We start from the raw sequence: 26,752 nt of genomic DNA, 5'->3' as shown, positions 1-26,752 counted from the left end.
GGTTTCTGACATGCCTGGGAATCCTGTTCGTCTTTGAACAGGCCACTGGAGAGAGGACAGGAACTCACCTGCTTTATCAGAGTGATCATTTAGCTTGGGCAGATGGTCGGGAGAAGGTCACAATGTTTGCTATGAAAACTTTGGAGCTCATTTCTACCCCAAAGCCATCTTTAAGTTGATTTCCATGTTCTGTTAGACCCTCGGAAGTTTGAGCACAAAGTGGCAAAAAGATTTGCGATTTCTGACTGGAAGATATCTTTTTTTTTTTTTTTTTTTTTTTTTAATGTGTGAGTAAAACTGTAGACTCTAAATTCACAGGATTTTTGGATGAATCAGTGACCAAAACAGTATATTGTCATGACTACAAATAAATTAATTGTTTGAGCTGAGGGGAGCAGGCTTTTGTTTTTAACAATGCTGACATTTAAGAGACACTTAAGTTATTATTCCTATTATTTTATTATTATTATCATTCTATTTTTGAGGTAGGGTCTTTAGCTCAGGTTGGCCTCAAACTCTGTGTAGCTGGCCTCAGCTGAGTATACCAACCTAAGTTGGTCTTCCTGCCTTGATTTCCCGAGAGCTCTGATTGCAAGGGAGTACCAGCAGGCCTGGTTTATTCTGAGGATCAAACCCCCATCCTGGCACACGAAGGGCAGCATTCTTCCAAGTGGCTAGACCCCATTGCCCTCGTTTTCATTTTTTGAGACAGGGTCTCCTGTAACCCACCTTTAAAGGACTGGCCTTTAACTCACTATGCAGCAGAGGTCAATCCTCCTGCCTCTATCTCCCTAGTGCTGGCCTGCAGGCACGTACCACCACATCTAGCTTAACCTCAGACATTTCAAAGAAAAGAATTCATGTATGTAACTACTCTAATACTCCATCTTCATTTCCTAAGTGGGCGGTTCCAACCTTCCTTACCCTGCGACCCTTTAACGTAGCTCTTCACGCTGAGGTGACCCCCAAACCATGAAATTATTTCATTGCTACTCCGTAACTGTAACTTTGCTACTATAACGAATCTTAATGTAAAGATGCGTTATGCGGGATATCTGATATGGGATCCCTAGGAAAAGGTCATTTGACCTCAGTGGGGTCATGACCCACAGGTTGAGAAGCCACTGTTCTAGACTTTGCTTTCCACCTAACCCGGGTCTCAGTAAGGACATGTTTGAACACAAGTATTTCTGCTTGGGTTGAGTATCTGCATCAGTAAATACCCTGGTGTGGGGGTGTGCGCCTTCAGTCTCAGCGTTTAGGTCGCAGAGGCAGGTGGATGCCTGTGAGTTCCGAGCCAGCCGGGTTTACGTATCAAGTTCGAGGCCAGTCACGGCTACAAAGTGGGACTCGAAAAGCAAGAGTGGTTACTCGGTTTGATGTCTACGTCCTTTCTATTTAACTTATACATAAGCACAGCAGTGTCATATTTTATAATTTTAAAACCTGTTTGTGATTTAAAAAGTAATTTACTTGGCAGCAGTTTCAAACCCAGGCAGAAAATTCAAGACAGGGCAAAATGCCCTTGTGGATACGCCCTCCAGTTTTTCCCATCGTCCCACTGACGCCTGGTCTAGCACAAGGTCCAGGGGCATTGGCTACAACTTCATGTCTTTGCTCTTTGAGTCTGTCTTCAGTCTTTCTTTACATTTCAAGTCTTTGATAATTGTGTGTGTGTGTGTGTGTAGAGTTGTATGTGCATGGACGTTGGTTCTTAATCACTGTCCATCTCACTGTTTTTGCTTGTTTGTTTGTTTTGTTTGAATCAGGGTCCCTCCCTGGGACCTGGGCAGGCCAGCAACACCCAGAGGTCATTCTTTCTGTGCCTCTGAACTTCTGGGAGGTGTGACCTCCCACACCCAGCCTTTTCCTGTGGGTCCTGGGGATTTAATTCAGGCTCTCAGGACTGCATGGCAAGCAGTTTCCGAGGGAGCTGTCTCCGCAGCTTAAGATCTTTGGAAAATTTTATGATCCCAGGCTAGCCACTCTGTGGCAAAGTCTTCAATTTGAGTTTTTTCTTTTCTTTCTTTCTTTTTTTTTTCCAAGTATTTCCTCATGAACAGGTAATGTAGGTTTGAAAAGAATTCCATGGCTAGCGCCATATATTCTCCTTGAACTGGCTTGTGTGGCCTGTGACGTTGCTTTTCTTCTTACTGGTGGCATGAGCTTTGATCACGTTATTAATCGTGTCTACCCGGATTCGGATTCCCACGGCAAAGTTGCCTCTGTTTTGTGATGAAGTGAACACTTAGTATAAAAAAATATTTTAAGATTTATTTTACTTTATGTGTATGGCTGCTTTGCCTGAGTGTATGTCTGTGTACCATGTGTGTGCCTGGTGCCTGTAGAAGCCAGAAGGCAGTGTCACTCCTGGCCCTGGAGTCTTAGATCGTTGTGAGTCATTATGTGGATGTTGGGAATGGAACCTGGGTCCTCCGTCAGAGCGGTAAGTGCTCTTAATCACCGAGCCATCTCTCCAGCCCCTTAAGTGAATACTTTATATGAAAACACAGAGACACAGCGCAAATACCTGTTTTTCATCTAATTGGCAGTCACTAGTTTTAACATCCATTGATGTCTGTTGCTCGCAATCATTATTACAGTGCTTGTTTCTAATTAATTTTTCCAACACTGTTGTTCCTTCATTTATTGTTTGGCCTTATCCATTTATTCATTTAGATCTACTGATTAGTCAGTCTTTAGTCATGTGTCACTGTCATTTTGACACTCAAGATCTCTAAGATTTGACCATAGATGTCCTTTCAAAGTGGCTTCTGCATTCTTTTAACCAGTCTTTACTACTCTTTTAGCATTCCCTTACTGACTGGTAAGCCAAAAAAGTATTTCAGGCTCATTTTATATTTTTCTTGCCCATTCCTGGGTTTTCTTCTGCAAGAAGTACTGTTTATCTTTATTCACACTTGTAGGAGTGTAAAATGGTATGGCCACTATGAAAATCAGTGTTCGAAATTGCCAACAAATTAAAAATAGGACTTCCATATAACCCAGCTGTACCAGTCCTGTGTCCAAACCCAAAGGAGTTGATATCCTAACACAGTATCCATGTTGCTGTATTCTTTCCAACACCACTGAAGGAGAAACAGCCTGGGTAAATGGCTAATGACAATACAGCCTATTTATACAGCGTTATTTTATTTAGCTGTAAAGAAAACAGACATAAAATTTGTAGCAGAATGGATGAAGCTTGACAGTATACTATTAAGTGAGATAACATAGACTCAGAAAGACAGATACTGTATGCTGTTGATTACATGTGGATCCTAGCTTTTAATGTTTATGTATGTATACAATTTGTCGCATGAAATCACACATCAGTTTTACTATAGCGAATCTGTGAAGACTTCCATTATAAATACTTCAAAATCCATAACATTCATTGTGTCCTAAGTAAAATTGGCTCATGCCTTTGGTAGAGTTGCTTATACACTGTAGTTAACTTGTTTCCTTATTTTTTCACTGTGAGTCATAATAGTATTTATCTTGTAGGATGATTTTAAGGATTAAATATCTCAACAGCTAATAACAAAATCTGTGATGTCAATAGCTGTTGTGTTAATCATTCTTTGGTGTTCTATGTTCCCTTTTTGTGCATAAGTACTCATCATATAAGTTGTTATTACGTCTTCAAAGTTGCCCAAACAAACTTCTATGTTCTGAATGTTTGACTCACCCCAACTTCCTAAGTTACAGCTGGATCACTGCTGTTGTAGGGTTTGGATATGGGGTCTTTGGGAAGCAGTAGATCACAAGAGGGGAAATAAAATGAATGAGGTTGGTGTCTTTATTAAAGGCCGTGGAACTAACTAGCCTCTTCTACTCTGAACACACCAGTTTCTATATTCAGAGTATGAATATACCAGGATATGAACTGGAAGAGGCCTCACCAGAGGCTCACCACGTTGGCTACTGAGCTATTGAGTTGTGGCACTGGCAGAAATGAATTTCTCTATCTGAGGTGCCTTGTGTGGGCTACCTAATGACTAGGACACAAATCATTTCCTGTGTAAAATATTGGTTAAATTTTACCTGCCTCAGTTCTTCCTGTCTTGGATAAATCACCTCTTGACAATTAGCATGTAATCTAGCTATCCTACCCACTCCTTGAAATCCCATAGCTCTGCTCTGTTAAACTTAAAAGAAAGTGTGTGTGTGTGTGTGTGTGTGTGTGTGTGTGTGTGATACCATCACAAGTGCATGGAGGTCAGAAGACAACTTTTAGAATTCAGTTGTTGCTGTCCATCCTGTTGAGGAAGGGTCTTTCTTGTATCTTCTGTGGGCACTAGAAACTCCTGACTAATTGGCCTTTGAACTTCTCACTTGTCCTTTGTGTTTTTGCCTCCCGTGTCAACAGGAAGGCTGAGTTTACAGATGTGTGCCTCCGCATGCAGTTTTCACACCAATTCTGGGGATCAAACTCAGGTCTTCTGGCTTGCAAAAGTATTTTTGCTTGCTGAGTCATCTCCCAGCCCTCTTCCTCTTTTACACACACACACACACACACACACACACACACACACACACACACATGTTTTATATATGTGTTATGTTACATATATGTTTATTTATATATCACATGCAAGTATATTAAGTGGGCCTTGGGTGGCCTTTGGTAGGTAATAAAATCACAAGGGTGGAAATAAAACACGAGAGATTGGTGTCTTTTTGGAGGCCAGAGAACTAAGTATCTCCTTCTACCCCATGAAGATACCCAGGGCAGCTGCAGGCTGTGACCCCCAAGGCACCTAGCTAGAGCCTTGACACTGGCCCCTGACCTCCAGAACAAAGCGTTTCTCTTGTTGATGACAAACTTTCAGACAGGCGCATGTGATGCTGTGGCTGTGAGATCTTGTAAAAGTGGCCAAGTCCTCAGGACCTCATGGAGTATCAACTAGAAATGGAGCTGTGTTACATACAGCACAGGGCTTTGGTAGGATGTAAATGAGACAGTTAACACACAAGTGTTAGATATTATCACTGTAAGTGAGGGAGGTTGATTTGGCCTTTGAAATTTTGTGATAGTTGATCTTGATTGTCAAGATTAACTGGGTTTGGAATCACCACGGAAACACATCTTGTGGGCCAGTGTCCTGGACCCAGTAAGGAGGAAGGAAAGGCAAGCGGAGTCATCCCTGGATGACTGTGTTTTCGACCCTGTGCTCCAGCACCACACCTTCCCCTCTGGGGTACTCTGGACCTTGTTAGCCAGAGTAAGCTCCTTTTCTCCCCTAAGTTGCTTTGGCCAGACATTTTGTCACAGCCACGAGAACAGTAAGTAATACCACTTTGTTCTGTCTTCCACGTTGACTCTGCCCCAATGTGACAAACAAATAAACAAACAAACAAACAAACAAACATCTCCAGAGAGTTGATGGTAAGTAGATCTGAAAATAAACTAAATTAGAAAGTTCAGAAAGGACGTGGTGTGTTTGGGATGGTGAAATCCAAGACATCACATAGCTATTGAGAGTTACAACCCTCTCCCCTCCTCCGGGTTTCAGTGCTGGGATTACTGCTAAACACCGTGATGGGTCTAGAGTTTTAAAGAGTGTGGAATCTGGATGTTGATGGCTAGACTCAGATCCTAGCCTTTCTGCTGTGAATGCCTGGGCAGGTACCCCAGTGCACTCACCTGTGAGATGAGCACAGTCAAGACTAACCGCACAGCGCTTTGCTCAAAGGTAAGCTAATTACACAAGGGACCACCTCCCCCTTCAACTGCCAATCAGCAACTTCCTAAGGTAGGAAGGACGGTTCCCTGCCAATCATCTCCTACAGTTTCTGTGCTCCTTTCCATTATGTGAAAGCAGCTTCGTTCTATAGTATCACGTATGTTTATGTTATGTTTATACATATAACATAACTTTCTTCTTACGTGTATCCATTCTACTGATTTTGATTGACAGGAGTATGGGTGAGTCCTATTCATTCAGCCTTTGTTCACATAAACCCACAAGGCTGTCCCAGAGGCTTGTATGGAACTGAGGTAGGTCACCACGGTGGTTGCCTAGAGGGTGTCTGGATGGCTGGGAAGAGGGGAGTCTGCCCAGGCCACCCCCTTCCCATTCACCTATGCAGAGGCTTAGTAAGTCTGGACTATTATGCTTGTAATTTAAAACCCCATGTCATCTCTTAAACCATTGGCACTTTTTTTTTTTTAATGTCTTCAGTTTGAGGTCAGGGTTTTTCACTTCAGACTCAAAGTCCCTAGTAAAATAGATGCCTTTGTTCTTATATTTTGGTAGAATACTTAATTTTTGAGCAACTATTTGGTGCTTGTTTTAGATATATCAGGATAGTAAAGAGAAGGCTTTGAGCATAATTTTTCTTTAAAACGTAGATTATAATTCATATCTGTTCAGGTATTTTATAAAACACATCATGCAATTTTAAAATACAATCATTCATTTTATATTATATATATATTATTCATGTTCATTATATTTATATTATATAATTATTCATCTAATAAATGTCAGCCAACGGTACAGTCAAAGAGGAAGTGTATGTTTACACACACACATTCATCGGTTTTCTCCCTCAGATCAAAAGCTATTTCTGTTCTTATTACTATGCAGGCAAGACAGATATTAAATAAAAGTTATGTAAACATAAGAAAATTATAACTGAAGTGAAAGCATAGTGTTGAGAGTGGGTGCTAAGAGCAGAAAGATCTCAGCCAAGGGAGGCTTTGCAGAGGGCAGGGGCTCTGAGCTGTGAGCTGAAGGACAAACAGAAGTTACCCCGGCCAAGAAGTCAGGGAAGCGAATAAGGAGAATGCTCCAGAGAGATAGTGTGTGCAAAAGTCTTGAGACAGGAGGATGCATGGATGGTTTGATGGGTAAACAGGTGATCACTGTGCTTGGGTTCAGAAGCAAGGGGTGGGGTGAAAAGGTCATTGAGCAGGAACCAGAGTAAGCAGGGTCTTGTGGACGGTGTTGAGTAATGCAAGCCGACCAGAATGAGATCTCTAAGGTGTTGTAAGATGTTTAAGATGTGGGTTCTGATAGAGGAAGGAGAGGCAATAAGGGAAAAAAGCGAAGGTGGAGGAAGAGGGCAAAGGAAGTAGGAATCCTCAAATGGTCACTAACTAGAACTGTGACACCATCACTGTCCACACAGGAAATACAATTCACTATAGGTGTAGGACTTGCAAGATAATGCAGAATTTATGCAAAATGTCTGCTTACAGAATGCTAAGAAATAGTCTTAATTCCTGACGGGCACTGATTTAAATCTGTGTGATGCCTCAATCTCTCCTGACTCTCCATCACCTCATGTATATCTATATTAGGAGTAAGGCTGAACTTTAATTTGGATGGAAAGCTTGACTAGGCAGCCCTCCTGTGTCTCTCTGATAAGCTTTGAATGCTAAACTATTGAAATGATTCGAGCAAGGAAAGAATGATGCTGTCAGATATACATATTGATGAAATGGCTTTCAATATAAATTGGTTTTCTAGGGCCGGAGGGAATTAGAAAAGATCAATGAGGTGACTGACGGCAGTGATACAAGAATATGTTGGAGCGAGGTCAAGGGATTTGAAAAGGAGCAGATTGTGCCTTTCTTTGTTTATGATGGAACAGAGCAAACAACTAGATAGTCTTCACCCTTGTAGATGCTGCCCTGTATTGAATCTAGAATTAAATAACTAGACTGGCAGGGAAACAAAGATGGCTAGCTTGTAGCAACGTGACGATCCTTCTTTGCACATGACGATTTTCCACATACAAGTATGTTCAAGAACACTTATTTCTAGCAAAATGCTGTATTTGTTTTTTTTTTTGAGAATTTCACATAAGCATACAATACATGTCAATCGAATTCACTCCCCTTATATATTTTTAAGATTTATATACACGAGATATGTTTGTATGTGTGCGTGACTGTGCATGTTTGTGTATTTTCATGCTAAGGCATGCACGTGGACATTAAACACCTCTGACGTCAGTCTTGCCTTTCACCTTGTTTGAGACGGGCTCTCTTTTCTTGTTTTCTGTTGTGTTTGCAAGGCTAGCCGGCCTTTGGGCTTTCAGGCGTTCTCCTCCCCCTGCCCCCGACCTCCCCACAGAAATGCTGGGTTTGCGGATGCCTACATCTCCTAGTAGGATGCTGGGATTACAGATGTGTGGCACTGCCTCTGGCTTTCACAGGGATGCTGGTGCTTCAAGCTCGTGTCCTCCTGCTTGCCGAGATTACACTCCCGTCCACTGAGCTATCTCTCTAGCTCCCCTGAAGTACTAAATCTCTCATTTGTCAAAGAGCTCTTCCCCTTGGGTAAAGATCACACCATTTTCATGTTTTAGTACTTAGTTTTGGCTCTAAATGTCTGTAGGTGTGGGTGTATGTACATGTTTGTGTCTGTGTGTACACGTGTGTGTGAGTGCGTGTGGAGGCGAGAGGTCTGTGTTGAATGTGTTTCTCAGTGTCTTTCAGTGGACCTAGAGCTCATTGATTCGGCCAGGCTGGCTGGCTAGTGAGCTCCAGGAATCTGTCAGTCTCTGCATCCCCCTTCCTAGCCCTGAGGTTGTAGACAGATGGCCACCGCTATCCCTTTATTTTGTAGGAGTGCTGGGGGTACAAACCTGTGTTCTAGTGCTCACAGGTCAGGCCCTCATTGATCATCAGCCAGATCCCAGCCCCAGTCTTGTTTCTAATTTTTTAAACATTTATTCATTCATTCACTCACTCATTAATTCCTATCTATCTATCTATCTATCTATCATTTATCGTCGTCTATATATTTCGGTTTTTAAGTCAGGGTTTCTCTATGTAGCCTTGGCTGTCCTGGAACCTACTTTGTAGACCAGGCTGGCCTCAAACTCACAGAGATCCACCTGCCTCTGCCTCCTGAATGCTAGGCTTAAAGGTGTTTGCTCTAATTGATTAATTAATTAATTAATTAATTGTGTGCACCACAGGGTACGTGTGTGAAGGTCAGAGGACAGCTTGGGGAGATTAGTTCTCTCCTTCTACCAGGTGTGTGGCAGGAACTGAACTCAGATTGCCAGGCTTGGCAACAGGCACTTTTACCAGATGGGCAGTTTTGCTGACCCTAGCTTTGTTTTTCTGACAAACATTTATTGGATACTGTGCATGAGTAGGAAGCTATCTGAGTTTATGAGCTTTAAATCTGTGCTTTTTCTCCCTTCAATCCTGTAACATGCAAAATTCAGAAAAAAATAAATGATTTCAGTTTAATTTTTAATATCCTGGGGGTTAAAAGTACAAGAAAAAGAAGTTGAGTCCTTGAGAGCATGAATATCATGTCACAAATGTCAGCAGTGGTTCAAACTCTGCTCTCCTTTCCATTTCATCTCTCCCACCCCTCGAATGCCCAGAATAATTGATTATCTATGTTTGATCCTACTAGCATTGAAGCGTAAAAGGCAGAACGGGAAGACAAATATAATGAAATTTCACATTTTGCTCTGCCTACCCTTTTCTTTCCAACTAACCTAAGTTAATAAAACTTTACCCCCAAAGCCTTTGAAATTTCATCATGGGCTTTCTGAAAGAAGTGAAAATTGACCTAGGAGCACTTGACCTATAACTTGGAGGCTACTGAAAGTCTGGCCTCATAATTCAATGCCCAGTGACAGCTTTGCCTATAAACCACTTCTTCATTCCAGCAGCATTTCAGGTTTTGTCTCCCTGAAATTCCAGTGACAGAGAGGCCTGTTGCTTCTCTGCTTGGGACTGCAGTGGCTGTGTTTATGGAGCCGCTTGCTGTCTCCAGGATAAGCCCCAGAGAATTTGGATTAACCCCCAGTCTCTACATCTCACATTATCCAGGGCTGATGATTTCCCAGACCACCTTTCCGGATCTCAGAGCCTGAACCCCACTACCAGGCTTTATCAGGAAACTGCAAAAGTGCAACTGTCCAGCTGTGCTCTCTCCAGGCAAGAATAAGATCTGTAACTACTCCTGGGCAGAAGCTGAGGAGTCCTGACATTTTGTATTGACTTTTAGCATTATTTTTTTTTTAAGGAAAGCTGTATATCATATATCATAATTGCTATATATCATAAAACATGTCTCCTCATATTCTATTACGGTTTGAAATTGATGACCCAGCAAAGGTGGGAGCAGCGATTTTGTCTAGTAGAGTTTGCTTAAAGGAGTATTTTCCCCAAGGAAGGATTTGTCTTTCTGACAGCAGCAGGAGAACTTTCATTTATATTGATCAAAGGTCCTTTGGGGACCTTTCCCCCCTTTCTCTTTTTTAAAACAAAACAAAGCAGAGCAGAACAAAGACAGGGAGGAGGAACGTCAAAGGTTTGGCAAAGCCTTTGACGGGGATCAACATTAACATTCCGTACCATTCAGAATTTTGTTATCTTCACAATGCTTGCTCTTTTAAAGCCTACTCTTCTCTTAAGAAATAGTTCCTCCGTTGAAGTATAAGACCGCTGCGAGGCTGTGAATCTTGCTCTATCAGCACTTAAAAATAGGACATCGAGGAAGTGACCAGTTATAGTTAGAGTTTCATGAGATGTTAAGTCTGGGTGATCCACTGTAGATTTTCTGAAATGTTTTTATCCACCCGGGTGGGTTTAAAGGGGAGCTCAGGGCAGGGAGGACTAGAGGACCTCACAGCATGCATACAGTGTGTGGGAATGCCTAAAACCTAGGGTGGTCCTGGGCATGGTGGCACTCATCTGTAATCTCAGTTCTGGGAATGAAGAGGTAGGAGAAGCAGGAGTTCAAGGACACCTCAGCCACATAGTTGGAGACCATCCTGGGCTACAAAATAGCCTTTCTCGGGGAAAAAAAAAGACAATATAGATAAAGTAATAAACATCTACAGTATTCTTCATATGAGAACTGGGCCTGTGCTTCTGAAAGACCCATACCCTAATCCTTAACGTGTTTCAGTTTGCCTTTAGAAAAGTCAGTCCGGCAGACACCTGAGACCCCAAGCAGGCGAAATTGCTAGCTGCAATCAAAGCTTTATAACACCAAAGATGCCAGGAGCCTGGAAGCTTCTCTGCCTGTGGGTGAAAAGCAACTGTGCTGAAGTGATCTGTCCTCAAAATTCTTGCTTTAGCGCACTCGGTGGTGAAATGAGAACTGGCCATTTCTAAGCAGGGGTGAGTAAATGTCTTTCAAAACAATAATAGCTCTTCTTTCCTGCTTCACAAGTTTAGAGTTTCAGCAGTCCTCAAACACTGTCATCTAAGTTTTATGGAGGAGAGAGTTGAGACCTAGGAGACCAAGGCACTTGCTCAAGTTCACCCATCTATATAGAAATCCCACGTTAGGAGAACCTGTCCTTGGACCCGTCCATCTCCGAAGTCTGTGTCCTTCCACCAGGTGTCCAGTGAGTTCCTCCTTAACACTTCATCCTCCTGGAAGTGTGACCCAGAAGAGTGGAAAAGGCAGCCAGAACTCAGGATGATGGGGAAAGGAAGCGACTGGGAATGCTGCACTCTAACCTGGGCCAGGCAAGTTGACAGTGAGGTGATGAGCTAGGGAGAGGCATTTCTGCTGGGCTGGGGGACACACTCTACTAGGAAGATTAATTGAAAGGCTTGGAGAAGATTTCTTTGTCTCGGACAAAAAGAATAATGCTAAGGGACTTTATATTTCCAGCTATGGAGTGATTCCCTTCTACAACTGAGTCGATTATCTAATAGACAAATAGGCATGATAGCTTATTGGACTACTTATTGGACTTGTCCTAGTATTAAGATTGCTTCAGAAGAGCTTTAATGACATGGGTAGTATCCTTGTAGATAGATCTGTCCAGCTTTGCTCTGAAGCTCACAGACACACTGAGGGCTATAAGTCAGCCCAAAGTGGTCTGCTTTGTTACCAAGAGGCTTCTGGATTACTGTGGAATTGTGTCTATAGACTGGAGTCAAAACCGTGTTGACAATAAGTAAGGAGCAGGTAGAAAAAAAAAAGAATTCTTCACAAGAGCTAGGAATACAGTTCCATGGGAGAGAGCTTGCCTAACATGTGTGTTCAATTCCCAGCAAAGGAAGAAGAAAAGCCATAAATTAGTTTGCATTCGCAGCAGGTCTATAATGTTGGTATTTAAACGAATGTGTCGTATGGTATATATTAGTCATATATAATAATGGGTGCAGTGATTTGAATGGAAAATGTCTCCCATGGAAGCTTGGATTTGAAATGTGGTCCCCAACTGGTGGCACATTTAAAGAGGTTACGGCACCTTTAGGAGGCGTGGCTTTGTTGGAGGGAGTACAAAACTGGGGGTGGGATTTGAGGCTCCATACCCTCACCTCACTGTCTGTTACCTCTCTCTGCTTCCTGTTTGTGGGTGAAATGCGATCCCTCTGCTTCCTGCCTGTGTAAGGCCAGCCTCAAGCTCCGGCTGCTCTTGCCTTGATAGACTCTATCCCTCTGGAACTGTAAGCCAAGTTGAATCCTTTTCCCTGTCATGGTATTTTATCTTAGCAACAGAAAAGTGACTAATACAATGAGTTCCCTCAGAGCATCCCTTTCTATACCCTCTCTTTCCTCTCTGATAATCTACTCTCCCTCATACCCTGATGTCTTTTTCATGTGTGGCCTATTGAGTCTTATTAGCCTTGTTTACAGGAACACAGGCACCCTCACAGCACTGAAGAAAATGTCTCTGAACCGCACATCAGCTGATAACTACAATAAATCCCCAGAGCCCAGTGAGCCCCTCCTCCTTCTGTGAGAAAGCGCTGATGGGTCAGTCTCGTGTCCATCTTATCATAGCTCTTCTGAGGTCAAGAGTATAAGGGCCATGTCATGCCCATGAGTCAGCATTCTGTATTGCTCTCTGACCAGGCTGGTCACAAATTTATGATCCCGTTGCCTCAGCTTCCTGTTGGTATTCATGTCTCACTTGTACACTTACAGAAATGACACTTCATGAAAGTTAAACGAGTGATTTTAGGCTAACGAAGCTATCTTTGCTTTTTGTGTGCAGTCTTTCTTTGAAATTTGCTGTGTAGTATAGACTCACCTTAGCTTTCCACGTATCAGTATTTCCTTTCTTTCACGCTTAAAGAATCTAGGAGTTCTGAAGATAAACATGACCATTACTAGGCTGACAAATTAGTCTCTTTCCTTTTTTCTTTTTGAGATAGGATCACTCCTTGAATTTGCTATATAGCTCAGACTACTCTTTAACTTGCCATCCTCCTACCTCAGAACATTCTAAATTCTGGCTGCTGGAATTATCAGTGTGTGCCACATTTATGGCAAGAGAGCTATGAAGAGCTAGAGCTTACTTTTTCTTTATTGTATCTTGCCGTCTTTTTCTTTTTTAAAGTGGGCACCTTTCCTTGCCCATGGAATAGAAATATAAACAGAATAAAGCCGTAGTAGTGTTCGTTACGGGTGATCATTTTAAATGATCGGGTACAGTAAGTCTTACACAAGAGATTGCCTAAACTATTCCTGTTGTATAGCATGTTACTATGCTATCTGAGTCTTCCTGTTATCACACCGTAGTAACCCTATCATGTCACTATGCTATCTGAGTCTTCCTGTTATCATACCGTAGTAACCATACCATGTCACTGTGCTATCTGAGTCTGCTCTGGAAGCACAATTCTCATTCCAAAGTAGAGATCATCTCTTTCTACTGATAAGCCTGTAATCTCTCCGTGCCCCATTTTGATGTCTGTTGTGTTCCATTTCTAATCTCCTGTGTAGCGCCTAGCACATAGTAGGGTAGGAAATAGTATATAATTTGAAGGAAGAGCCTGGAGCTCTTTGTTTTTAATTTCTTTTTATTCTAAATTCTGATTGAGGCCTAGTTAGTAGCTATAGTTTCTTTAAATACTGTGTCAATCTCATTTACAAGGTTGTCGTGAGAATTATCCAGTATGATGTTTGGTAATTTCCCAGTATAACAGAATTTCTTGATTGAAGCTTTATTGAGTAGGTGTAAAGGGTAAATTACAGCTTGGACTCGCCGTACAGTGTTAGTAGAAAGCTGGGGAGTGTGCTGGTGCATAGATACCGAAGCTACAGAGACACCGAAGCAGAGGCAAGACCACATCTGTTTTCAAACAATTGTGATAATTTTCACTGACCAAATTCCACAAATCTGCCAGATAGTGTTAGAGAAAATAGAAATCATACTGCTGGCTCAGGACCTGTACAGTTTCATGGTGCCCATCTTGGAGACTGAGTTGAAAAGACTGATATCTTACAAGGTACAGAGGTCCTCCAGAAAGCGTAATGGGATCACAGAATTGCGTTAGTTTTATTGTAGTTTGTTTGCACTGATCGAAGGTCACCAATGAGCCACCCACTGCTGACAAAATGGAAAGCAGCCAGCCAGTTCAGGATCTGAGCCCAATTTTGTTGTGCGGGTCTTTGAGACGGGCCTGCCAGTGTTTGAGAGTCTCAACGCATCCATTACATGCAGGAAAGAACCCAGCTGACATCAGTGCAGGAATGGCCAGAGACAGGAGAGCTGCCTGAAGGCCGTGGTACTGGAAAGTGTGCACTGCTTCTCATCTTTGTGGTTCTGGAAAGCTGGCTACCCGAGCATGGTTTCTGACCTGGGAGCCAAGTGTTTTGTGTTCCAGCCCTAGTAATTTGCCACATGAGGGTCGGTCACATATCTTGGTTCTCAGTTCACTCATTCTGGAAAAGTTGATGGTAATATCAACACCATCGGTCCGTTGTGGTGATTCATAATGAACGGCTGCAGAATAATCTAGGAAAGTTCAGTCTCCATGGCAACTGTGTACACACTCCGTATTTTCCGAGCTTGTTGAAAAAAAAATTGAAATCTATCGGGGTTCATTCTTACTGAAATGGCTCAGTGGCACTGGGATGGTGTGATTTCACACGCAGTTCCTCTTTTAAAGTCTTAGTAACAAAAGACAGGGAAGGTGGTGAGAATCCAGTCTCCCTACCAGAGGCCGGAAGCTTGGCAGCTGTAAAAATCCTCTGAACACGAAGTCTCTTCTTCAGTTCCAAGTGGGAACCATTTCTGAAGCACCAGCACACTCCCCAGCTTTCTACTAACCCCCTACGGCGAGTCCAAGCTGCAATTTACCCTTTACACCTACTCAATAAAGCTTCAATCAAGAAATTCCGTTATACTGGGAAATGACCAAAGTCGATGCTTTGGTAATTCATTCATACCTTCATTAACGCATTTATTCACAGAGTTATTATTGTAAGTTCCAGGCGCTGAACTGGGTGGTGGGGATAGAAAGATCACTGCTCTGAAGTTTTCTTTTTATTTATATCTTATTGCTATTTATGGCAGTTTAACTTCAGTCAGTAATCTATGAAGGTTTATCATGGACCATTTCAATATTTGTATTAATAGAAATGTTCTCTGTGTCTCTGAAGAAACTTATTGCCTATCAGAGCTCCTTATGAATTACGAAGGCTTTGAAATTCTGATATGCCTACAATATGTACAAATATATGTTTAAATTAAAAAAAATTAAGTTTGAACATATATCCACATGTTGAATATGTGAGAATGATTAACAAAGAAGCAACGTGTTAGAGGCTCTGTGCATTCCAAACAAAAGACTTTTGCCATTTAAACAAAAACCCTGGGACTGTAGTCCCTCAAATATTTACATGTGTGAATCACGATTGTTCCTTAGGCTAACCATTTAGGACATCTCAGGGAGGATAGTCTTTCAGTTAAGAAGTGGCTTCGGGAAATAAAAATAACAGAAAGGGGCTGAGGATGTAGCTCAGCTGGTGGAACGTTTGGCCAGAAGGTTTCAAGCCCTGGGTTTGACTCGGCGCTGTAGAAACTGGGCACAGTGATGCCTGTAAACCCAGAACTGGTAGGTCGAGGCAGGGGGATCAGAAGTTTGAGGCTGTGTAAGAGCCTACCTAAAACAGCTGAAAGGAAACAGTGAAGGGAAGAATTGTCTTTGTGTCTGAGAGAAGCAGAGCTGTAGCTTTGTGTGCCGAGTGAGCTCAGGATTCATCCACTGCCAATGGGTGGGGGTCACTCATCTTTCTTGGCTCTGCTCTGCTTCCATTGGCTTTACTTTGAGCGTGCTCTGCCCCCATGGTGATGCATCGCTGTGTCCCAGCAACCTAAGTGGGAGATTATATCATTTAATAGTTTTAAGCAAAATATAAAGGTGAATTTCAATAATGGATATTCCTGTACTTTGGGTCACATGCCCATCATTTGCTCCGGTTTAATCTGACCCAAACCACATACCTCAAGAATGTAGAGAGAGAAAATCAAACTGTGATTGAGAGTGAGAGGTAGAGAGAGGGAGAGAGAGAGAGAGACTAAATGCTGATGTCTCTTGCATTACAGCGAGCAATGTCCATGTCTAGCCTTCAAATCATATTTCCCTCTCACCTGTGTGCCCATCTCCTCCCCCACCAGCTAATGTATTTTGCTTTTCAGTCTTTGTAAGTTGAAACTATGGTATACAAAAAGGAATTTTTTTAGGACCATGAAATCATGAAGTGGAGAATGCTCTCACTTACAGCTGTTTGGCAATCTGACCTAGTATGGTACAAAATCATGTATTCTTACATCATCAAGATTCCTTGGTGTTTCATAAGTGGATATTAAACTTATAATATAGGATAAACATACTAAAATCTGTACCCCTAAAGAAACTAATCAAGAAGGAGGACTCCGGCTAAAATCCTCGATCCCCATTCAGAAAGGCAAAAAGGATGGACATCAGACGAAGGAGAAAACAGGGAACAGGACAGGAACCTGCCACAGAGGGCCTCTGAAAGGCTGTATCCTGCAGACTATCAAAGCAAATGCAGTGACTCGTAGCCAAACTTTGGGCAGAGGACAGGGAATCTTATGAAAGAAGTGGGAAATAGTAAGACCTGGAGAGGATAGGAGCTCCACAAGGAGAGCAACGGAACCAAAATATCTGGGCACAGGGGTCTTTTCTGAGACTGATACTCCAACCAAGAACCATTCATGGAGATAACCTAGAACCCCTGTACAGACGTAGCCCATGGCAGTTCAGTGTTCAAGTGGGTTACATAGTAAGGGAACAGGGACTGTCTCTGACATGAACTGATTGGCCTGCTCTTTGATCACCTCCCCCTGAGGGGGGAGCAGCCTTACCAGGCCACAGAAGAAGACAATGCAGCCACTCCTGATGAGACCTGTTAGACTAGGATCAGAAGGAAGGAAGACCTCCCCTATCAGTGGACTTGGGGAGGGGCATGTGTGGAGAAGGGGGAGGGAGAGTGGGATTGGGAGAGGAGTAGGGAGGGGTTTACAGGGGGATACAAAGTGAATTAAGTGTAATTAATAAAAATAAAAATAAAAATATTAAAAAAGATTCTTTGGTGTTGACATCAGATTGACTCTTTATAGCAGGATTCTGTCTCCTTTGTTTTTGCAGTGTGTGGGATTGATGGGATAGTAATTACTGGGCATCTTCTTTTTTTTTAATTTTTTTTTTTTACTGGGCATCTTCTTAAGGAAACAACATTGGAAAGCTGCCTGCATCATGTTAGAAATCATCATATGTTTCAAAATTGAACTTTGTACCTGTATTAGTTACTTACTGTTTCTGTGGTAAAACACCTAAGGAAAGCAGCTCAAGTGAGAAAGGATTTATTTGGGCTCCCAACTTGAGGAAACGCTCCCTCGTGGTGGAGGAGGAATATACAGTCATGAAGCAGAGACTGATGAAGAACGCAAGCATTCACATTCCCGGTTTTATTCAGTCTAAGACCCCAGCCTACAGAGCGCTGCTGTCAGTCAGTGGCACTTCCTGTTTCCGGTGACCTAGATCATCCCGCATGCCCAGAGGCTGGTCTCCTAGGTGATTCTAGAGCTTGCCAAGTTGACAATCAGTATTGATCATCATTACATTCAATTGGTTAGTTACCCTTAAAGGCTTTTTAAATGTTCAAAGATGCCCGACATCTGCCAATGGACTCAAGAAGAACTCTACATGGTAGCCATCAGAGCAGAAAGAACTTTAGGAACATAGTTCTCCATTAGGAAGCAAGATTGGGATATGTCACTTAAGAATTTACATGGAATTATTTAATGGATTCTCATTAGGGTTATATTTCTGACAAATGTTCTGTGTGAGTTCTTGTGTTTCTAAAAATTAATACTTTTAATCAAGACACAGCATTACTCAGGACTTTTTTACAAGTTCAGATTCAAAGTTAATTTAACACCTTTTACTGTTGTGTGGGATGGAAACTGAAATCCCACTTTATCAACGTGCTGTTATATACAAGGAAGGAGAAGAACTCAGGAATGCTTACATAGAACGTATAGTGACTACAAATGCCCCACGTATGTAACACAGAAATAGCCACAGTGCCATGGCAACAGAGAAACTTTACATTTAAAATATTAGCTTCTCAGACTTGTATTTAATTCTTTCTCTGGAAAAAAAAAACATATAACATCAGAAGCATTTATGATACCTGAACTTGTGCAGCAGTTGAGGAGTCCAGGCCCTACAGAGATGGTTCAGCAGCTAAGAGGGTGAGAGTATTCATGAGCGAATCTTAGCACTCACCTCACTGGGTGACTTACAGATGCCTGGAACTTCAGCTCCAGATCCGACATCCTCTACTGACCTCCCTAGGCACTGCACTCATGTCCATAAAACCACCTACACACATTCATGTAGTTAAAAAAAATTATTTTTTTCTTCACAATTTGTTCATGTATATCCCGATTGAAGCCCCTCCCTCAACTCCCATAGACCCACCCTCCCTCTCTCTTCCCCTCATCCCTTTCCCCTAGTCCCCTGAAAGGAGGAGTTCTCTACCATCCACTCATCAGGACTGCCCGGCTCCTGGATCCTCTTCCTCCATGGCCTGGCAAGGCTGCATTATAAGGGGCGAGTGATCAGAGAGCAGTCAACTGAGTTCATGTTAGAGGAAGCCCCTGATCCCCTCCCTCAGAGATCCACATGGAGACTGAGGTGCCAATCGGCCACATTTTAAAAGTTGGATGATTTTTGAATTCAAGAAATAGGAACCCCAGAAAAAAAAATTAAAAATACCACTAACAGAAGACTTAATTTTTAGCAAATGAATGATCTGCAGTTAGCCTACCTGCTTCTCTGGAGGCTGGGCAGGCGGGTTCGCAGAATTGTGAAATAAGTGAAAATATAAATAAAATATATTGATTGACATGAATAAAACGATGACTGAGTGGTGAAAACTGAGTTTGGCAATTATTCAGCATACTGACGACCATCAGACATCACAGATGAGATCTCTAATCATACAGGTAACAGATTTATATAGTAATGCTTGCTCTGCAATTCTGGAAAAGGGAAATAGCTTGAACATGGCCATGAAGTGCTTACCCCTGTATCTCCATGACCCAAATGAAGAAATAGGGTATTATTGTCTTCTCCCTGCAAAACTCCTGCTCAGTTTCCTCCACAGTCACTAGCCTTCCTCCTCCTCAAGCTTCTGATACTACAACTTGTTCTGGCCATTGTGGAGACTTGGATAAATGGGGTCACACACATATGATCATGTATTCTAACATTCACCATTAAGAATTGTCTATGCTGTAATAGTAGTTTTTAAAATTTCCATAGCTGAAGGATTGCCTTGTCTCAATATACTATAATTTATTACACTATTGATAGGCACATGGGCTATTTCTAGTAAGGGCTATTGTCCTGTAAACATTTAGTTAAAAACATCTTGCAATCATATGTATTTGTTTTCTTGAGTACAGATCCAGAAATAGAATTTCCTCTTTATAGTGTATACATATGTTCTGTTAAGTTTAAGTTCCCTCAAGTGCCTGTTACACTTCATGTTTCTATCAGCAAATACCTGAGTTCCACATGTTATATATATATTTCAAGACTTATGATTGTCTCTTTATATTTTGATCTAGTGGCTATATCATGGTGCCTCATTGTGGCTTTGATTTCCATTTGTTTTTGGTAGTAAAAAGATGGGGTGATCTAAGAAGCCACAGAAAGATCCCTAAATGCGGGTGTTGTCTGTGGTTACCTGTGGGGTAAGCTTTGAAACACATTTGGAGATTTCTCCTGCTCCAGAATTTTCTATACAGTCCCTACATTTCATATTTGGGTACTTTCCTTTGTATTTTTGGAATCACAGATTGTTTTCACTAAACACATGTGCAGGTTAGCCAGGGAGTTTCAGGGACTGGAAGACAAAATAAAGGATGTGATCCAAGAATAGGGGAGACCAGTATGAATCAAAGAGACAATGGCTGGCACAAACAGAAAGAGGATTGTGTCAGGGTGATCCCAAGAAGACAGTGTCTCAATTTGGAGGGAGACTGCACCACAATGAGAGCTTCTGTTCTGGGAAGGACCCTGAGGGTATCAAGCCCTCATTGGCAGATGGACTGGATTCTGGGAGTCAAGACACTGAGTGATGCCCAAGTAACATCTGGCTTCCTTAGTGGCAATATTCTAACCAGGGACCAGACTCAGCCTCAAGGCTGACCAAGCCTTCTCCCAGGGTGGACAGCCACATGCAGTCATGGGTAGGGTAAAGCCGAGGGTTTTAAGGATGTCATCAAACCAGATTGGTGCACTTTCACATTGGTAGCTTAGCTGTACAGAGACAAAGATTCTAGTCTGGTTAACATCTCAGCCCTGATATTTTAAATGTGATTTGTTTTTGTCAGTTATTCAATGACTCTGAACCTTGCTGTTGTTGTTTGTTAATATGGTGAGAAGGAAAACAGTAAATGTCACAGAGCCCTTTTAGAAAGAGAGGAGAATAAGCCAGCAAACATGTGAAGGCCCCAGCCTAGGTTCCAAACCTTTCTTTCCCTATTATGGCTCATTAATAAATTAAGGCAAATGTTTGTGTTCTCTTTTAATCTTCCTACCAACAAAAGGCAAAGCATTATGCACTGAATTTGGAGAAAATATAAGAACAGAAGAAGGAAAAACAATGTTGAGCATTAGATCTAGGCGGGCATCCAGTTAATATGTATACTATGGTAGTGTTTAGCAACTGGGAAGGGTAGGTGTGCTACCTAACTTTACCTTGTTGGGGAGTTGAAGAAGCCTTGAGTGAATGTGTAAAGAGTAGATGAAGTGCATGTGTAATTGTTTGACACAGGCACAACCAGGTCTTGGACCCAATGCCTCAGACCCAAGGAAATGGCCAAGTCTTCTCTCCCAGGTTAGGATTAAAGGGATGGCAAATCCTTCCCCTAGTCTAGTGTTGACAGTGTGTGCAAATAACAGTGTTTATGAATAACTGAACGATTGATTGACCTCTGTGTACAAAGACTAGCAACTGCATGTTTCTTCTGCCAGATGTTTACAGCCAGAGACTATGGCGGACAGAGACCTTCTACTGGGACTAGCTCCCCTCCAGAACTGTGCTGTACCTAGTAAACATGCTGAGGGATGAGGTTGTTGGCTAGTTACTGCTGCATTATAGCTCACCCAGCCCACCTGACCTCAGCGGTTTTGTATGCGTGTCTATGTGTTTGTCTTTTCTTCATTCCCTCACCAGGTTCCCAGGACCATGCAGTGCAGGACATGGGACTTCCTCATGTCTCCCTTCTATTCTGAGATCATGTGTCACAGAGTATGAAATTAGGTGTATGATTTCTTGCACATTAGTCATCCTCCTCACCAGGCTGTGTGCTCCACGCAGGCAGGGAACTGGCTGTCTTCTGTGTGCTCATGGTGTAGACATGACTGCAACAGAAGCCGGGAGACATTGAACACCAGGGTCAGAAGAGAGCAGGAGAAAAGAGAAATGTTAAGATCATCTCCTCACTCATTCTTTTCTTGTCTTGGGCTTTCAGAGGTATTCAAGCGCTGCATGGTGTTGAGATTCTCCTGGAAAGCTTAGAGACTTAGGAACTGTGTTCAGCATCTAGACCTCAGCTCCTCGAACACTGGTCTCTATGTTGTATAAAGTTGCATAGTTGAATGGAGAGGTTGCAACAGATTTTGGCAACAATAAAAGACTTCCAAACCCACAACAATCTCACATCAATGTAGACTCAGTGAATCAGAGGTGTTTCTGAGGTCATGTATCTTCACTGAGCTTTGGTTCAGAACACACAGCAACAGGTACTTGGTATCATGAATGCCACCATGATACCACTAAGGAGCCCTGCCTGAAACATCTTGGCTTAGACACAAGACCATTGGATGTTATAAATCTGCAGTACTTTTATTATTCATACAAAGTGTTCTCCATATACAGAAACAGCAATATGATTATATTATATACTAAAATCAGAATTTTAGTATTTCCCTACCATCATTCCTCATCAAGTATGTGTCAAATTAGTTTAAATATACTTTATATAAGTTAGAATGTTTGCTTTAAGAGATTACCATTTGAGTCTGCTTTTTGAAGTTTAAAACAAAACAAACAAACAAACAAAAAGCCCACCCACACCCATCCAATGAATTTTTTGTCTGGGAGATGAATTCCAATATGGTCCTTAGCATATCTCTATTAAATATTGATGAAAAGTAATGTCTTATTGTTGATTTTAAAATACAAATGTTGTTATGGGATATACACCAGAGAAGATGCAGAGTTAAGTCAATGGAAAGTTGTTTTTAGCTGCCTGGTGACTACTCTGGGTGTTTGGGATCCCAGTGTAAGCTTGAGCCTTTCTCAGGCTGAGCTTTTGAACCCCAAGTTCGTATACTTGGTAGACATGTGTCAGTTAACAAGAGCAGTTAGCCAGAAGTAAAACTACAGAAGCCAAAAAGCAAGGTTAGTACATGTAGAGACTTTCCCAGAACTAGGTCTTGGATGGAGTAGGTCTTTGTTTTTGTTTTGACAGGTGGTGTTATGTACTGAAGCTTACAGCCTGAATGGTATTTCCATCATGGATTCAGTTTTGTTAAGGTCTCGGGGAGCTCTTACAACATCAGTCAACTGAACAATATTGAAGATTCTTCATGTCCTATAACATCAAATATTCAGGCAAGATTTGATCTTTATGTAAAAATCATGCCCTCTGTGGTGGTTTGAATAAGAATGGCCCTCATTGACTAATATATGTGAATGCTTGGTCATTAGGGTGTGGTGTTACTTGAGAGAGATTAAGAGGTGTGGCCTCTCTGGAGGAAGTATGTCACTGGGAGCAGACTTTGGGGTTTCAGAAGCCCAAGCCTGTGTCAGTGTCTCTCTCTCTTCCTGCTGTCTGTAGATCCAGCCATAGAATTCTCAACTACTTCTCCATTGCAATGTCTGCTGTGTGCTACCATGATGAAAATGGACTAAAACCTCTGAAACTGTAAGCCAGCCCCACATGAATGCTTTCTTTTATAAGAGTTGCTGTTGTCTTGGTGTCTCTTTAGCAATCGAACACTGACTAAGACACACACCCATGTTACTAGTATGCAGGTTTGCTTTTGTGTTAGATAAATGGCAACATTATATGTATGCCAAAGAATCGTTTTAAAATGAATTTTCTCATAATTCATTTTTAGTGAATTCTTGGTTTGTGTGAATATTTTATATAACTATATACTTAAGACAAATCTGGGGGTGAAAAGAAGTCATAGGCAACAGTTTAGGAAACCCCAGTTTATACCATGGGTTTAATTTCCTTCTGGACAGTCTGGAATACTTATGAAATTTCATCTGTTAGCAGGAAACTTTAGATAATGTTCATGAGGGAAAACCTACTTTATAGATCATAAGATTACCTATGATGATATTAGGAAGATACAATATTTTAAAATTATATAAATGTATGTATGTGTATATATATATATACATATATTTGCCTCATGCTTTTTTAGATTATGTATATTTGACCCCATAAATTCTTTTTCTCAGAGTGGAATATCCTTGTTAATATTGGGTATCATATTGATGATAAAATTTAATTTAAAACTATTGGGAATTATGAGACTTAGGGGATCATGAGATGTAAAACTTACCCTTAGAATGTATCTCCCCAGTAAATTAACACGTATCTATACTAATTTTGTTAGGATTTCTTTTTCAATAAATAAAACTTCAATCCCGGGGGCCCACACAGTAGAGAGAGAGAATCACTGGTTGTACTGTGACCTTCACATGTGCCCCAAGGTACGCATCCATGCACACACATACACACACGAATGAATCAGTAAAACACGACAAAACTCTATATGTTATCACAGTGTGGGTTATTAAGTGACTAGAAGAACTTTTTTGGAGTGTGGATATGATACATGAGGTCTTCAGGTTTTGTTTGTTTAGTAAGACACCAGAAATAACAAAATTAAACAAAGTCACTTGTTTTACATGGAAGCAGTCTAGGGTGAAAATGCATTAGAGGCAGATATTTGCAAATGTCCATAAATGCAAAACACCTACCCCTAATTACTAGGACACAATTGTCCTGTTTTTCTGGTTACTTGCAAATGTTTCTGAGTACCTGTTTGTATCATTTTGAAGGGAACCAAGCAAAAAAAAAAAAAAAAAAAAAACAAGAAGGAAAAAGTATTGAAAATCACCCAAGAAAGTACAGCGATCATGTACTGTATCCTTCCTTGAGTTGTCACTTATTGGCCTTCCGCTGTGTGTCAGGAATGATGCCTTCTTGCTGTCCTTACACATTACAACTCTTACTATCCCCAGGGTTACAAGCGGAATAGGAATAAATAACCTAATGACTCACTCCATGTGGTTCTCTATTAAAATGAGCTTAACCTTGCAAATTAAAACCCTAGAGATGTTATCATTTTAAATTTGATTTTAAATGCTATTTAGGAAACAAAGCTTCCAGCAGCAACTTTGAAACTTCAGTTTCAGGGGATCTGATGCTCACTTCTAACATGTTGTATGGGATTCTTTTCATCTATGCCTCTCTGCTCAGAATTAAGAACTCATGAGACTCAAGATATATTTATAAATACCTGGGCCACCTAGCTTGGCTCTTCTCTGACGAGCTCAGAACTTAAAATAACTTATTTATTTTAATCTACAGTCTGTCATGTAGCTGGTTACCTATGCTCAGGTACCACACACCTGTCCTCCTCACATCTTCCCAGGTAAATCTCATGTACCTGACCCTCTCACAGAATATTTTCTGTCTACCAGATGTCCCACCTTCTTTTTTGTCCTTTCCAATAGGTCACAGTTTTTATTTTTTTTATTTTTTATTTTTTATTGACAGGTGTTGCAGCTGTACAATTCACAAGATATTCACTCTGCACTAGCCTCTGAAGACTCATTCACACACACGATGCACACGCCCATACACATAAAAAGTGAAATAATTTTAAAATAAAGCGTCTCTCAGCCTGGGGCAGAGAAGCTCCCATGAGCAGAGGATGAAAGCTGATGCAGAGGCTCATACCTGGTTAAAGGGCAGAGTAAGTGACTGATAAGCACTCAGCCCCAAAAGGGACATCTACATCTATATCATACCCCAACAAGGCCCAACAAACACCACACAGGAAAGAGTAGAAAGAATTGAAGAGCCTAAGGATGGAAAAGAGTGCCTTGAAATACTGCCGTTCAGATAAGGTGTAGTCATTGCAATCATGAACACACAGCAGCTCTGGATACCTGTACAAGACTGGGCTCTCTCACTTTCCATCAAGGGCAGAGGATATTCCCACAAGGCCCTTCCTTCTTGAAGAGCTAACAAGTGTTAATAGTTCCTGGAAGATGAGATAAAGGAGGAGAAATAAGAGGAAGAGGAGGAAGAGAAGAGAAGGAGGAGGAGGAAGACAATGTGTTTTATTTTTTCTGTAATGATGTAGTCAGTAGGGGGATAGGTGGGAAGAACAAGGGATTCAGAAGAAAAGGAAGAGAGATACTGGTGGGTAATGGTGGAAGTGACCACAGGCTAGCATGAGAGTTCAGTTGGTTAGGTGTTGCTGTACAAGCATGATGACCTGAGTGCAGTCCCTCCTACTCACTATGGTGTGTATGATTGTTATGTCAGCACCGGGAGACAGAGGGGGGTGTGGGGATACCTGTTGGTGAGCTCTAGACCAGTGAGAGATCTTGTCTGAAAAAACAGGAATGGCACTTGAGGTGTGACACCTGAGGCTGAGCCCCACCCTCTAATCCACATGAACTTTCATGCACATCTGCAAACGTGTGCTTGCCTATGAAACAGAAGCTGCTTAGGTGTCCATGACAAAAATTATCCTACAAAGTGATTCTTTTCCTTTTTAATAAAGGGTTGTAAACAAAAATGTTAAAGAAGAATTATTATTCAAATAACATTGATGAATAAACATAAAAAGCCAAATTATGTGACCACGATGTTGGATAACCTGATAAATAGTATTACGTTGTAGAGATCCCTCATGGCCAGCCAGGCTGTGCTACTGCAAGTCAACAAAGCATTACATGCTTGATAGTTTCTCATCCCATGTATTCAACCATCAAGAGAAATGTCACATATTTAATAAATATGCTAATTGTTTATTATCCAGAAACTCACAGACTTACCGAGGCAGTTCAGAAATTGAAGGCTGTAGTAAAGGCAACAGCAACAAAATTCATTGGCTGTTGAGATGTCTCTTTGCAAGCCAACTGGGCTAATGGCAGAAAACCCTAATGACATCTTGTTAAAGGAAGCTGAGGTTGGTTCATCAGACTGAGGGATGGTCCTGCTCCCTACATCAGACTGAGGGATGGTTCTGCTCCCCAGGCTCATGTGCCTTTCCTTTCTGTCTTTGAGAAATCAATATCAAGCTTATTTTTTTCTTTCACAGTAAGGTTTACTATTGTTTAGTTATTTAAATTTTATTGTAGGTGCTTTCAGTTGAGTTTGTGTGTTCATTTGTTAGAACCATCAGGGGAAAGGAAAGGACTAG

The sequence above is a fragment of the Meriones unguiculatus genome, chromosome 6, assembly GCF_030254825.1.
Source record: "Meriones unguiculatus strain TT.TT164.6M chromosome 6, Bangor_MerUng_6.1, whole genome shotgun sequence".
Lineage (NCBI taxonomy): Eukaryota > Metazoa > Chordata > Mammalia > Rodentia > Muridae > Meriones > Meriones unguiculatus.
The sequence above is the reverse complement of the archived record's forward strand: the minus strand, read 5'-3'. Positions refer to the sequence as shown.